The sequence below is a fragment of the Diceros bicornis genome, chromosome 6, assembly GCF_020826845.1.
Source record: "Diceros bicornis minor isolate mBicDic1 chromosome 6, mDicBic1.mat.cur, whole genome shotgun sequence".
NCBI lineage: Eukaryota > Metazoa > Chordata > Mammalia > Perissodactyla > Rhinocerotidae > Diceros > Diceros bicornis.
Window position 1 is genome coordinate 4,246,668 of NC_080745.1, and position 14,731 is coordinate 4,261,398.

Genomic DNA, 14,731 nt, shown 5'->3' on the forward strand with positions numbered 1-14,731 from the left:
ATTAGACACATCAAAGGGCTGGGAGAAAACCTTGTTTAATGTAAGTTCTTTCTAAACTCTAAGGCAAAAAGTAATATGAATTTACATGGTAATTATAAACCACAAAACAACAATTCACAAGACAAGTAAATAACTAAAGTAGAAACCAAAATAAGAAAAATAGAGGTTAAAGAAGAGATGGAGAGAGATGGTTGGGGTCAGAAAACATGGCTGAGTCATCCTTGAAGTCTCCCTCAGACTCTGACAATTCTTAGTGCTCAGTAAACACTTTGAGCCCATGAGCCTGGGGAGGGGCACAGTGAGAGGTGGTTGGGAGGGGAGACAATGCAAGTATACCCTTGTGGAGGCACTGACATTGAAAATCAGTGACATTTTGCCAAGGTGTTTACCATAATATATTATGGATTATTCTGGAAAGTTAAGCATTTTTCTGGAATGTACATTTTCATTTTATGGAAACTCCAACTAGCCCAGAGAACGATTGAGACATTTCAGCTTTAGAAATAAAGAGAGGGGCCAGCCCTGTGGCACAGCGGTTAAGTGCCCGTGCTCCACTGTGACAGCCCCGGTTCACAGGTTCGGATCCTGGTGCGCATCGACATACCGCTTGTCAAACCATGCTGTGGTAACATCCCATATAAGTTAGAGGGAGATGGGCACAGATGTTAATCCAGGGCCATTCTCCCTCAGCAAAAAGAGGAATGTTGGCATCAGAAGTTAGCTCAGGGCTGATCTTCCTCACAAAAAAAGAAAGAAAAGGAAATAATGAGAAAATTTTCTGTCAGTTTTAAGAATGAAAACCAGTTAGCATCTGGAAAACAGTTGCAATTTGAGATCAGAATGTGGAGAAAGAATTAGATGTCACAAGTTGTTTTTGCTTTTCTCTAGGGCAGTAAGGCTTGCGGGGGGAATGAAGTTCCATCTTGGCTCTATTGAGTTTGAGAAGGTGTAAAATTCATTTGTTCTGGTCAACACTGTTGACCTGCGGAGAAAGACAAATGGTTCAAGCAGCTAATCTAAAGGCATGACCTATATGTGCAAGGTATTTGTGGTAGGTATTGAAGGAAATACAAAGAATTATAAGGTTCCAAGCTCCTCCACATACATGACATGGCTTGCAAGATGTCACTTGATTCTGCCAAGGTATTTAGTGTATGTTGTATTAGAGAACTTAAAAAAAATGGGAATGTTATCGAGAAATTGTAATTAAGGACAGCTTCTTAGGAGAGGTGGACTACATCAAGTCCTCAAAGGGACCACTTTTGGGCAGGTGGAGGGAAGAAAGTGTGAGGATATCAGATGGGGGAAGAGGGGAAAGGTACAGACGTAGAAAGGAACATGGCATTTGGGCATGGGGGTGGGGAGGCCATGACAGGCACAGTCTTCCCGTGACTGAGAGGGAGTTCAGTTTCCTCCTTCAGGAGCCCAGCACTGCTTCCCACCTCCTGGCCTCCTCCACCTGCAGACCCCACGCCTAAGCCAAGGCCTATCTTATCTGGATCACTGCCTAATCTCCCAACAGGACCCTTTACTTCTAGTCTTAATTTCTGCTAATCTTTCCTCCACAATGCCTCCAGAGTTACCTTCTAGAATCTAAATTTGTTTAAATGTGACATCTGCTTATACTATTTCAATGACTGCTCAGAGCATTGGAGAGAACATTCAGACTCCTGAGCTGGACACACAGGCTTTCCCTTGCTGTCCTCATCTTTAGCCTCATCACCCACTGTTTCCTACATGTTCGCTTTGTTCCAGCCTTAAAAATATCCCCATATTCTGAAAGCTTTAGCATCCTTTATATCTGCCTTTTTTATGTGTGTCTACTGCACTCCTACCCCTTGTTTAATCAACTTAATTCCTATTTCTTAATCTAAACTCATATCAAATGTTCCTTCCTCTTGGACACTTTTCCTGAGAGGTCTCCATCTAGAGACTCCTTTTGATGTCCCCACTCTGGGACCCTGTACTTATCTGCTTTTCCATAACTGTTGTTTTATTCATGTCTCATAGACAGTGAGCTCCTTCAAGCTGAGACTATCCTTCTTCTTGATAAATAAATGGCATACAGTGGGATACATTGGAGCATATGAGGAAGCCATTTGGTGTAAACCTAATTTGGCCTGACCTATTTTTTTATAACTTTTTTCCAAAAGGGGCCTGTAGCCTCTGTTCATCCATTGTACATCCACTTTAAGCAATTAACATGTCCCAAAGACAAGAACAATGCCCTTAAGATGTAAATGCAACTTCCCCCACATTGGCATTTCCTTAAGGATAAGCATTTCTCCCTAGGTTAGGATTTGATTGCTGTGTTCATCCTGTGACCACCCAACTTGAGACAACAGCCACGGCCATGGAGACAGCAGACCTGATACCCACTGTGTCCATCAATTGAGGTGCTGACAGGTCAATGTCGCGGCTATTGTAAAAGGGACATTGCAATCACATGTGATACATGCTCTTTGATAGTATATAACCACTGTGTACACCTCACTTCTTCAGAGTGCTCCATTTCTTCATGAAAGGACTCTCCCGGGCTATATGGTCTTCAAAGGTTGGCTCGTAAGAAACTCATCCCGATTTTGATTTATAGATTGGTTATGGGTTATTTGCATCGACATTTCTTGGTGTAATTGCGGCAGGATCTCAGAGAAACCCACCGGATACCACCTGGAATCTACACTGAACCTACAGTTGGTACCGCAGGGGCACTTTGAGCCCCACCCAGATCACTGCATTCTTCAGGTGACCCTGGTGAGTTCTCCTGAATCCTGGACCTCTTTATTTTAAGTTGATAGTCCAAGAGTTTATTTGAGCTGTTTTAAGATATTAAGACTAGAGGCTTTGAAGGGTACCAGTACATTTCCTAGGTGGAGAAAAACCTAGGGGGAATTTCCCAGGCCAAGGAACTTTAGGGGAAGCTTGGAGTAAACTGGGTTGGTTGTCCTTTTAATTTGGCTTTAAAATTGGAAAGAATTATGTTTATAAGGTCTGAACAAAACTGCTTGATAGAGAAATGAGAGTCTGATCTTGTTCAGCTATGAAGAAAAGAGACATGGCTCCTCCCGGCTGAAAAGGCGTTTTACAGGTGACTGAAAAACCTCAGTAGGCGTGTCAGAGGTGAACCTCACGATGTGTAGCCGTCCTATAAGGCATTCCGTTATCATTCACGTTAATTAATTATAGCTTCGTCCGGGGATGCACACATGAGTGTTGGTCACCCAAGCTCCGAACTGCCACAGTGGGCCTAGACTGCCAGCGGGAGAAACCTAGACAAATAAGACAGTGATTACGACATTCCTTTAGGGAATAACACTCAAAGCAGCACACTTGTGACCCACTACACAGTTCGAGAAGTTGTTCAGACTTTAGAAAAAACAAACGAACAAACAGAACTAAAAATGGGAAACCGTGCTTCAAAAGCCTACCGGCTTCCAGATGGACAACCCCCGACGGGGACTCCCGCTGGTTTCCCGTATACTGCAGACGGAAACAATGCTTGCAAGTATTTAACTAAATGGGAAAGGTTAACTAAGGATGACTTAGGTCGTAAATGGCCAAAATGGGGAACGTTTGACCTCTGAAAACTACTGTATTTGCACGCCCATGTAGAAAAAGCCGGCGATAAAACCAAAACAAAAGAAGAGGAAGATTATTATGATTGGCATTTAGAGGCTTCAAAGTGTAATAATGATAAAATGACCTCTTTACAGGAGACTAACCATAAACTGACTGAGAATATTTCTGAATTAAAGAGAGATAAGAAGTCAGAAGCTGTCCACCCCCTTCACCTCCTCTACCTCCTCCACCACCGCTGCTTTCAGCACCTCAGAGCTCATCTCCTTCTCCCTCAGCACCCGTGTATCCTTTCCTTTCTGAGCTTCCGTACCCTGACCTATCCACTTCACCTCCTCCTCCCTCACCTCCTCCTCCTCCCTCACCTCCTCCTCCTCCCTCTCCTCCTCCTCCTCCCTCACCTCCTCCTCCTCCCTCACCTCCTCCTCCTCCCTCACCTCCTCCTCCTCTCTCTCCTCCCACACCTCCTCCTCCTTCCTCTCCTCCTCCTCCCTCACCTACTCCTCCTCCGTCACCTTCTCCTCCTCCTTCACCTCCTCCTCCTCCTTCACCTTCCCCTCCTCCTCCACCCCTAGAGAAAACAAGAAGTAACTCTCAGGGAGCAGATACTGAAAGTCCTAAAGTTATAGTGGCTGTCTTTAAGGAGAAAACTGTTACTGGGTGAGGTGAGCCTGCTCTTGTGTATACTCCTTGGACTAGAACTGAATTTAAGAATTTGACGAAGGACTTCCCAGGCCCTTTGCAAGATCCTTTAGAGTTTGCTCAAGAATTTGATTTTATTGTTAGAACATATGCACAGGATATTTAGATTTATATCAGCATGTGCATTTGCTGGTGTTTGAGAACAAAGCAAATGAATGGATAAAAGAGGCAGATTGGAGAGACCCCCTGGAGGATTTCCATAGGCATGAGGCTCACCGCCTTAAGGAGTGTAGGAATATTGCTCGAAACTTACACAAAGCCAGTCCAGTAGTTTTTCCCAGGAGGATAGATTGGGCTAAAGTCCATCAATGTAAGCACAGACCCGAGGACTCTATCTTTGATTATTTCGAAAGGCTTGAGAGAGCCTTCAAACAGCACTCTGGGGCGGCTCCTGAATGTTTTGAGGATCATTAAAATGATTCAATTTTCAATTCAATTTCCTTGGAAGGATTAGATGAGGAATTAGCAAAATTAGTTAAGAGACATGAACTGGATTGGACTTTAATGCACACTAGTGCTCTTGTCACTATTACAGATAAACTATCTAAAACCCTCCAGAGGGCCGGCCCCGTGGCTTAGCGGTTAAGGGCACGCGCTCCGCTGCTGGCAGCCCGGGTTCGGATCCCAGGCGCACACCACTTCTCCAGAACATGCTGGGGATGCATCCCACATACAGCAACTGGAAGGATGTGCAGCTATGACATAAACTATCTACTGGGGCTTTGGAGGGAAAAAATAAATAAATAAAATCTTTAAAACCCTCCAGCAAAAAAAAAAAGGCCACTGAGGTTATGAGTATACAGCTACAACAGCTTAGTGGCCCAACAAACGCCATCCTTTTAAAATCTGACCAGAAACGAAATCACCGTGTTTGTTACTATTGCAAAAATCCCGGTCATTTCAAACAAGACTGCCATAAACTCAAATGGGATTTAGGGGGTGACAACAAAACACAGGAATAGGGCTGCTCCAAGGATTACGAGAGGGCATTTCCCCTCCTCCTCACAAATGCCTTAGGGGAAATTAGATAAATAATGGAGGAGAAACTTTAAAGGTCCTTGTAGATACCGGGGCTACCTTATCTGTCCTCAACCCTACCCTTATTCATTGCCCTCTCCCTCGGAGTAAACGGGCAGTTGAAATGGTAGAGGTTTCGAATTTTCCAATGTAGGTTTTTAAATCAGAACCAATAATTTTTCAATTAAGAACCATCACAGTAAAAATGTGTTTCTCCTGGTTAAATGTGCTCCAATTCATTTGATTGGACGAGATCTTCTAGAACCATACAACGTCCATATTGCCTTTTCACGAAAGGGCAAAATGATTCTAGATTCAGAAAATCGGGATGCTGACCAGACTGTAATTGCTGAAAGGTTGATGATTGTGAAATCAATGACTCAAATAAAAGAGAAAATTGATGACCTGTTATTACAAGTGCCTAGAGAATTATGGTCATCATCCTCTTCAGATATTGGGAAAATTAAATCAGCCACTCCTACTAAGGTGACTGTTGACAACCCTAAGCCTCTATCTAATATTCGGTAATATCCACTTAGACCAGAGGCATTAAATGGGATAAACCCTATCATTCAGGATTTCTTGAAAAGAGACTTATAATTTCTTGTACTAGTCCCTGTAATACACCTATGTTGCCTGTAAAAAGCCAAATGGGAAAGGCTGGAGATTTGTTCAAGATCCGAGAGCTATAAATAACATCGTGATTCCCCGACATCCTGTGGTTCCTAACCCACACACTTTGCTCTCGGCCATTCCAACTAACAGCTGCTATTTCTCAGTCACTGATTTATGCAGTGCCTTCTTCAACATTCCCGTAGAAAATAATAGTCAATATCTTTTTGCCTTCACGTGGGAAGATCGTCAGGATACCTGGACAGTTATGCCACAGGGCTATACTGAGATGCCCACTTATTTTTCCCGGATACGCCAGGCTGATTTAGTGAATATAGAATTCCCTAATGACTCCACTTTAATTCAATATGTGGATGATTTCTCTTGTGTTCAAACACTAAGTTGGATTCTGAGAAGGACACAATTTATCTGTTGCAACAGCTAGCATCTAAGGGGCATAAAGTGTCCAAGGACAAATTGCATTTTTGCCTGCCTGTTGTAAAATATCTAGGACACTTGATATCTAAGGATGGACTGTTGATTGATTGATTTTGAAAGGATTAAAGGAATCCTGGCTTTTTCTCTCCCTAAGACAAAGAAACAGTTGAGGATTCCTAGGACTAACTGGATATTGCAGGAACTGAGTACCTAACTTTTCACTTATTGCCCAGCCCTTATATACATTACTAAAGTCTGACCAGCCTGATGTAATTGAATGGACACCAGAAGGAGAGAAGGCAGTAACTACCTTTAAGTCTGTTTTGGCCCAAGCACCAGCCTTAGGACATCCTAATTACAGCTTGCCATTTTTCCTCTTCGTACATGAAGATAAAGGAAATGTCTTAGGTATCTTAACTCAAAAACACGGAGGTCGACATCTACCTATAGGGTATTATAGTCAGCAGTTAGACTCAGTGGCAAAAGGGCTTCCGCCTTGTATGAGAGCCATTTCAGCAGCAGCGCTCTTATGCAAGACCACTGAAGAAATAGTGATGGGATCTCCTTTGACTATCTATGTTCCTCACTCAGTCTAATCTCTCCTAAAATCTCATCACACTCAGCATTACTCTGTCAGCTGACTAGCCTCCTATGAAGCTCTGTTGCTCTCTGCTCCTAATATTACCTTAGCCCGGTGTAATAATCTTAACCCTGCAACTTTACTTCCAGCATCACAAGAAGAAGACGCCCATGACTACATTTATTAACTAATTACCTACTTACTCCTAGGAATGATTTACAAGAAACTCCCATTGATAATGCTGATCTAATTTGGTTTACAGATGGATCTTACTCAAAGGATGAACAAGGGTGTTATCGGGCTGGATATGCAGTAACGTCCTCAGTAGACGTAATTTACCAGAGATAAAGTCAGCACAGCAAGGCGAGTCAATTGCTTTAACTCGAGCTTGTCAATTGGCCAGAGACCAGGTAGCAAATATCGACACTGACAGCCGTTATGCTTTCGGAGTAGCACATGACTTTGGAATGCTGTGGAAACAACGAGGGTTTTTAACCTCTTCAGATCAGCCTATAAAGACGGAGAAACAGGTTGCAGAATTATTACATTCTATACAGCTGCCGAGACAACTAGCGATTATTAAAATACTAGGGCATTCCAAATCTGATACTTTGGAAGCTAAAGGAAAACGGCTTGCTGATGCAGCTGCTAAACAAGCAGCCTTGAAGTCTTGCCCTACCCAGCCTCGAGAATGCCTGCTGCTTCCTAGTAACTCTGCTAACCCAGGAAAAGACTTCCTTCTACAGGCCCAAGAAGTGGCCACGGAAGAAGAAAAACAGATATGGCAGTCAAAAGGGGGAATTTTAGACCCCCCTCACAGATGTGGTTTGGGCCCAATAGGAAACCCATAGTACCTGTTGGAGCACAATTGCCCCTGCTCCAACATATACACCAACTAACCCACTGGGCACCTGAAAAGATGATTTTATGGGGAAAACAATTCTTTTGGAAACTTTCTCCCACAGTGGCCCATACAACTTATATTCGTTGTGTTATATGCCCAAAGTAGAATCCAGGGAAACCACTTCATGGGTCACAAGGTCACTTTCCCCTTCCTAAGGGACCCTTTGAGGTATGGCAATTGGACTTTGTCTAAATGCCACCACCTCAAGGATATAAATACATCTTGGTAATGATCTGTATGTTCTCACATTGGGTTGAGGCCCTTCCTTGCAGAAGAGCAACGGCTCTAACAGTAGGTAAATTACTGTTAGAGAGAATAATTCCTGCTTGAGGAATTCCTACCGAGTTACATAGTGACAAGGGAACTCATTTCACCGGACAAATAATTAAATCTATTTGTAATATTTGGCCAATAATGCAGCATTTCCACTGTGTTTACCATCCCCAATCCTCAGGATTGGTGGAAAGAACTAATAGCAGGATCAAACTTCAATTGGCAAAGCTTTCAGAAGCATTTAATCTCTCATGGCCAAAAGGTCTTCCGTTAGTGCTCCTTAGTCTTAGATCTACATCATTTGGTAAATATCGACTGTCTCCTTTCGAAATAATAACTGGACAACCTATGCAATTAGATGAAGAAATGTATGAACCAACTTTACTTAAAGGAGATATTTTACATTATTGTCAAGGTCTCATTGAGGGTCTTAAAAGAAATGAGAAACTGGTAGCTAATTCTTTTCACAGTAAGCTCCCGGGAGACGAAGACCTTAAGGATCATGGATTACAACCTGGAGATTTTCTTTATTGGAAAAGACACATGATAAAGGACTCTTTACAGCCCCGTTGGAAAGGACCATGTCAGGTGCTTTTAACCAATCCATGTGCTGCAAAATTAAAAGGCGTAGACTCATGGATTCACATTTCTCATTTAACATAGTCTTCTCCTCCTGAATGGACTTCAACTCCAGTCTCTGACACCCAATTTCGACTGACCAAGACGAATATCTCCAAACCATGATGAGAAGAAGATGACATCTGTTGAAGACAGCTGTCCCGAGACTCTGGACCAGGCCCGTATTCCTAACCTTATATCTCCTCATTTAAACCCTTGTAGTGTTTAAGCTTTATGTAATTGCTAAAATAATCAATTTCTAGATTGCCTTACCATTTTCCTACACCAATGCTTTACCCTTCAACTTTATAAGATAGATCATAACCTAATTACAAAACCTTTTGTTGATTACAAAAAAAAAATGCCATTCAAGGTTTCCCTAATGCTTTGTTTTTCCAGTCTACATCTGAATGGACCTCTGATGGCAATGTTTTTCTGCAATGGGCACATTTCTTTGCTACTCACAAAAATCAGTCCAATTGTTGGCTATGTGGCCAACTTCCGCTTTCTAACACCTCTGGGTTGCCTTGGTGGGTCTTTCCCTTTCAAGGCACAGATTGGAAAGCTCTAAAGCAATTTATTGTGATAGAAAGATCTAGTTCTAATGTTCACAGTTCATCTGATATTACTAATTATGATCCTGAAACATGGTCAATAGCCCATACTATTAATAATACAGGACACGGTTATTCTTTTTCTGTTACTCAAACCATCCAATTATCCGAACAAATTGCAGATAAACAAAAGAAACCAGACATTACAGTAAAAACTATGGAAGGTTTCACACAAATTTGGATGGGTATGTTTGGCTTACTCCTAGCCATGGATCTTTAAACATACCAGCACCTTTATGTTGGGAACAGAGAAATCATTCCAAACAAAATCTACCAAATTACACTCTAAAGATGGGTTGGATATCCCCCGAGTAATGTCAGAATACTATTATACATAAAAAAAGTGATTGGTTTGGAACAGACTGGTCTCGAAGACCAGGCATCTATTGGATGGCTCCTAATGGAACTCAATGGTTATGTGGAACAAATCTCTAGCCTTGGCTGCCACCAGGATGGCTAGGGCGCTGCACTCTTGGCTTCTCTTGGATACAGGGAAAGATTCGACCAGAGCTAATATCTGTGGCTAATCTGCCTTTCCTTAAGGCCAGATGGGCTCGTTCAGTGTTCCACTGGTATGACCACCTAGCAGCTATATTTGCTCCTTCCTTGGGGCTGGAAGACGTCATATCACATATAGAGGCTCTGACAAAATTTACTCAACAAGCCCTTAACGATAGTCAGGCAAGAATAGCTTTCTTAAATACTGAAATGTCTTTAACGAGAAAAGCCGTCCTTCAAAATAGAATGGCCTTAGATATTCTTACAGCAACCCAAGGTGGTACACGTGCGATCATTCAAACTGAATGCTGTATGTTTATACCTGACGAGTCTTCCAATGTGTCATCTCTACTAAAGCACATGAAAAAACAGGTGAATGCTTTAAGCGATCCTATACCCAGCCTTGATTTGTTTGGTTGGCTCCCTCCTGGTATTGGTTCCCTTTTTTGAACTGGATTGCAATTCCTATTTCTATTACTTCTTGGAATTCTTGTACTAATCATAATATTCAAACTGATTATTTTTTTCTTTACTTAGTGTTGTAAGACTGGCATGCAAACTAGAGTAATGGTGGCTCAGTGACTTGAGATGGCCAATCAATCTTATAACCCTGGACAAATATCCTTTTCTGGATATTGTCCATTTTAAACTAATCTTTTAAAAAAATGTTTAATTATTATCATTGTTACCGTACTTATTATATAATTGTGCACAATGTAACATAAGGGGCTATATATATTTAAAAATATATTTTTTAATATAAAATAAAAATAAATATAATATAAAATATAAAAAATATTAAAAGAAGTGCATATACAATGTTTGTGCAACAACCTAAAATTAATCCAAAACCCATGAAATGCTTCCTCTGTTTATATATATATATATATATATATATACCTCTTTGCTTGTCCACAATATCCAACTAATTCCACCCAACGTGAACAACTGGGCAAATAGACGAGATAAAAGCCTGGCATTGAGGGACCTGATAGACCCAGGGCATGCAGGAACCACCCTGGCTCTGAGGGACAATATTTTGATCATCAATGCTTTCTGTTGAAAGATTATACATCAAAAGGGGGAAAATGATAAATAAATGGCCAATGATAGGATATATTGGAGCACATGAGGAAACAATTTGGTGTAAAACTATTTGGGCTTGACCATTTTTTTTTTTCCAAAAGGGGCCTGTAGCCTCTGTTCATCCATTATATACCCACTTTAAGCAATTAACATGTCCCAAAGACAAGAACAATGCCCTTAAGATGTAAATGCAACTTCCCCCACATTGGCATTTCCTTAAGGATAAGCATTTCTCCCTAGGCTAGGATTTGATTGCTGTGCTCATCTTGTGACCACCCAACTTGAGACAACAGCCACGCCCATGGAGACAGCAGACCTGATACCCACTGTGTCCATCAATCAACGTGCCAACAGGTCAATGTCGTGGCTATTGTAAAAGAGACATTGCAATCACATGTGGTACATGCTCTTTGATGGTATATAAGCACTCTGTACACCCCACTTCTTTGGAGTGCTCCCATTCTTCATGAAAGGACTCCCCCGGGTTATATGGTTCTCAAAGGTTGGCTCATAATAAACTCAACCCAATTTTGATTTATATATTGGTTATAGATTATTTGCATTGACATTCTATTTGTCCCTCCAGTATCTAAACACAGTACCTGACACATTTGGGGCACTCAGAAAATGTTTGATGAGTGAATAAGTATGTGGGAGACCACACTTGGTGGAGCAGAAGGGGCTTTTTGGGGAGTGGTAGAAAATTCGCTCACATTCCTACCATAGTAGTTGAGGTTGTGGGCTTTGGACTAGTTTGTCTGGGCACCAATCCCAGTTATTCCACTTTTAACTGGGGAATCTGTGCAAAATATTTACTCTCTGAGCGTTAGTTTCCTCATCTATAAAATGGGGCTACTGCTAACTCCTGTCTCATAGGGTTTTAGTGAGATTGAAATGCATTAACTAATATAAAGTGCTTAGAAGAGCTCCTGGCACATAGTAGGCACTTAAATGTTAGCTGTTATGTTATCATAATTGCTCTTATTTCTGAGCAATACTCTGGTTTTGAAAAGATGCTTTCATAATATAGTTGATCCTCATTATTTGTGGATTCCGGGTTTGCACACTTGCCCATTAGCTAAAATGAACTGGCAGCCCCCAAATCAACACTCTCAGGGCTTTCATGTCCATTTGTAGATATGCACAATGTGTTGAAAAATTTGATTCACTCGACGTGCATGTCCCAGCTGAGGGGAACAAGGTGACGCTCTGCCCTCTTGTTTCAGCCCATACTGTAAACAAGTGTCCTTCTTGCAGTCTATTTAGTGCCCCATTTCTTATCTTTTTGTGCGTTGTGTTGGTGACTTTGCTGTTTAATATGTCCCCCATGTGTAGTGCTGCAATGCTGCCTGGTGTTCCTCAGAGCAAGAGGCTGTGACGTGCCTTTACAGAGAAAGTATGTGTGTTAGACAAGCTTCTTTCAGTCACGAGTTACAGTGCTGTTGGTGTGAGTTCAATGTTAATATATCAACAATATATATTAAATAAGGTGACTTTAAAGAGAAACACAGAAAACAAAGTTATGTATTGATCAGTTGAAGAAAATGTGACTAAAGCTTGCAGGAACCTAACCCTGCATTTCCCGTAGGAGCAGTGTTCCCGTAGGAGCATATTCACTGATTCAGTGTTCACAGTGAATTTATAGAATGTCACACTGTGCATAATGAAAACTGACTGTATCTTATGTAATCCTCACATACTCCTTTATAGTAGATAGGTAGGGAACAGGGTGTCCACATTTTACTATTCAAGTAAGGCTATTAAAGACCTTATGAGCCAAGTAGAGAATTTAAAATGTCTTGTGCTCACCATAAGAGGCATGAATTTTTTCTTTTTTTGGTTAGGAAGATCAGCCCTGAGCTAACATCTATGGCCAATCCTCCTCTTTTTACTGAGGAAGACTGACCCTGGGTTAACATCTGTGCCTATCTTCCTCCATTTTATATGGGACGCCGCCACAGCATGGCCTGACAAGCGGTGCATTGGTGTGCACCTGGGATCCGAACCTGGGCTGCCAGCAGCAGAGCGTGAGCACTTAACTGCTACGCCACGGGGCTGGCCCCTAGCCATGAGTTTTTGAGCAAGGAAGAACTATGATGAACTGATGTTTAAGGAACAATTACCTGGCAAGAGAATGTAGTATTGAGAGGAAGAGGGAGAACTGAGCCGGAAAGGAGAACCAGCTGTGAAACTCTCCAAGTATTCCCATTACTAGGTGAGGAGATTCAGAGCTAAGGTGTTGATGTGATAAATGAAAAGTAGCAACCAAAGGATGAAATAATGGACTTGGTAACCATATATAGGGTGTAAGTTAGGCTGTGGTTCTCAAAGTGGGGTCCCTGGACCAGCAGCATTAGCATCACCTGGGAACTGGGTAGAAATGCAAATTCTCAGGTGCTGCTGCAGACCTGCTGAACTGGAAACTCTGGGGTGGGGCCTGGCAATCTGGGTTTCAACAAGGCCTCCCAGTGCTTCTGGTGCCCATCAAGTTTAAGAGCCAGGGAATTAAAGAAATGATTCCAACACGTCACCATGCCCAGGTAAGCAGCAAGGCAGGGAGGTGGTATTTGTTTGGAGGATAAGACGCATTTTAAGTTTTAGGAAAAAATAGTTGAGCGTCTGTTTCATTTTAAGGGTTCCAGAGATGCCATTTTAGCTCTCTGCCTGTGAAGCTGTTTTGTTCACAATATGTTCTCCTTTAGAGAGCCCTTGGTAAGTTATTTACCACTTACCACATGTTCTGAGGGTCCCTTCCTTCTTGAAATCCCCTTTCAGACTTGAATACGTACTTTATTTTTGTGCACAAGCTCCTCTATTTAAAATCTGGATTTTTGGGCCGGCCCCGTGTCTTAGCAGTTAAGTGCACGTGTTCTGCTGCTGGTGGCCCAGGTTCTGATCCCAGGTGCACACCGACACACCACGTGTCCGGCCATGCTGATGCTGCTTCCCACATGCAGCAACTGGAAGGATGTGCAGCTATGATATACAACTATCTACTTGGGCTTTGGGGGAAAAATGAATAAATAAATAAAATTTAAAAAAAAACAAAATCTGAATTTCTCTTCCTATAGGATCATGTATGCCCTACTGTCAATTTGGAATGCCATTGGTTTGTTCCAAAACCTTAGAAGGTTTTAGAATTTAGAACCTGATGAATAGAGAATGTATAAGCTTCTGTGTAGGACTCATATTTTTCAGATGTCTAGAGGTATCCCAACTTGCCAGTAACGTGGCCTTAGATTTAGCGGAACTTGATAATCCTAATATAGTAGAAAATGAATTACATCTCTCACATTAACATTTACAAAATAAATGATCACAATGTTGACTTACCAATAATGACTTTCTATATTCTAAGCTCTGAAAGTATCTTGCTTACATAATAAACATGACAAATTTTCAAAGATGAGACAATTAACTTTTCAGCAAAAGCTTGACTTGAGTGTATCTTGGCTTCCTTTTTGACAGTTTTAGCCTTAATGTTACAGTAATATTTTCTTTTTCTGGGAATCAGATAACCTTGTATTTGGTGAATATTTTAATTTTTAATGGCCACTTGTGTTTTGTGATATGCACGTGTTCGAACAATCTATAAGAACTAACCATTACCACCCATATATAAGATTATACAGGAATGGAGGAATTTTGGCTGACTTGTTGTATATAACTGTTCAGCCAAAGCAGATGGCAGACTCTACCACTTACAATGATTTAGGGGTTTGAAGCAGTATTTTTAAATACAAATAATCTCAAAATTGATAATATATAAAGTATATTACTTACTGTGTTAACTAACCAAAATAGTTAAATTTG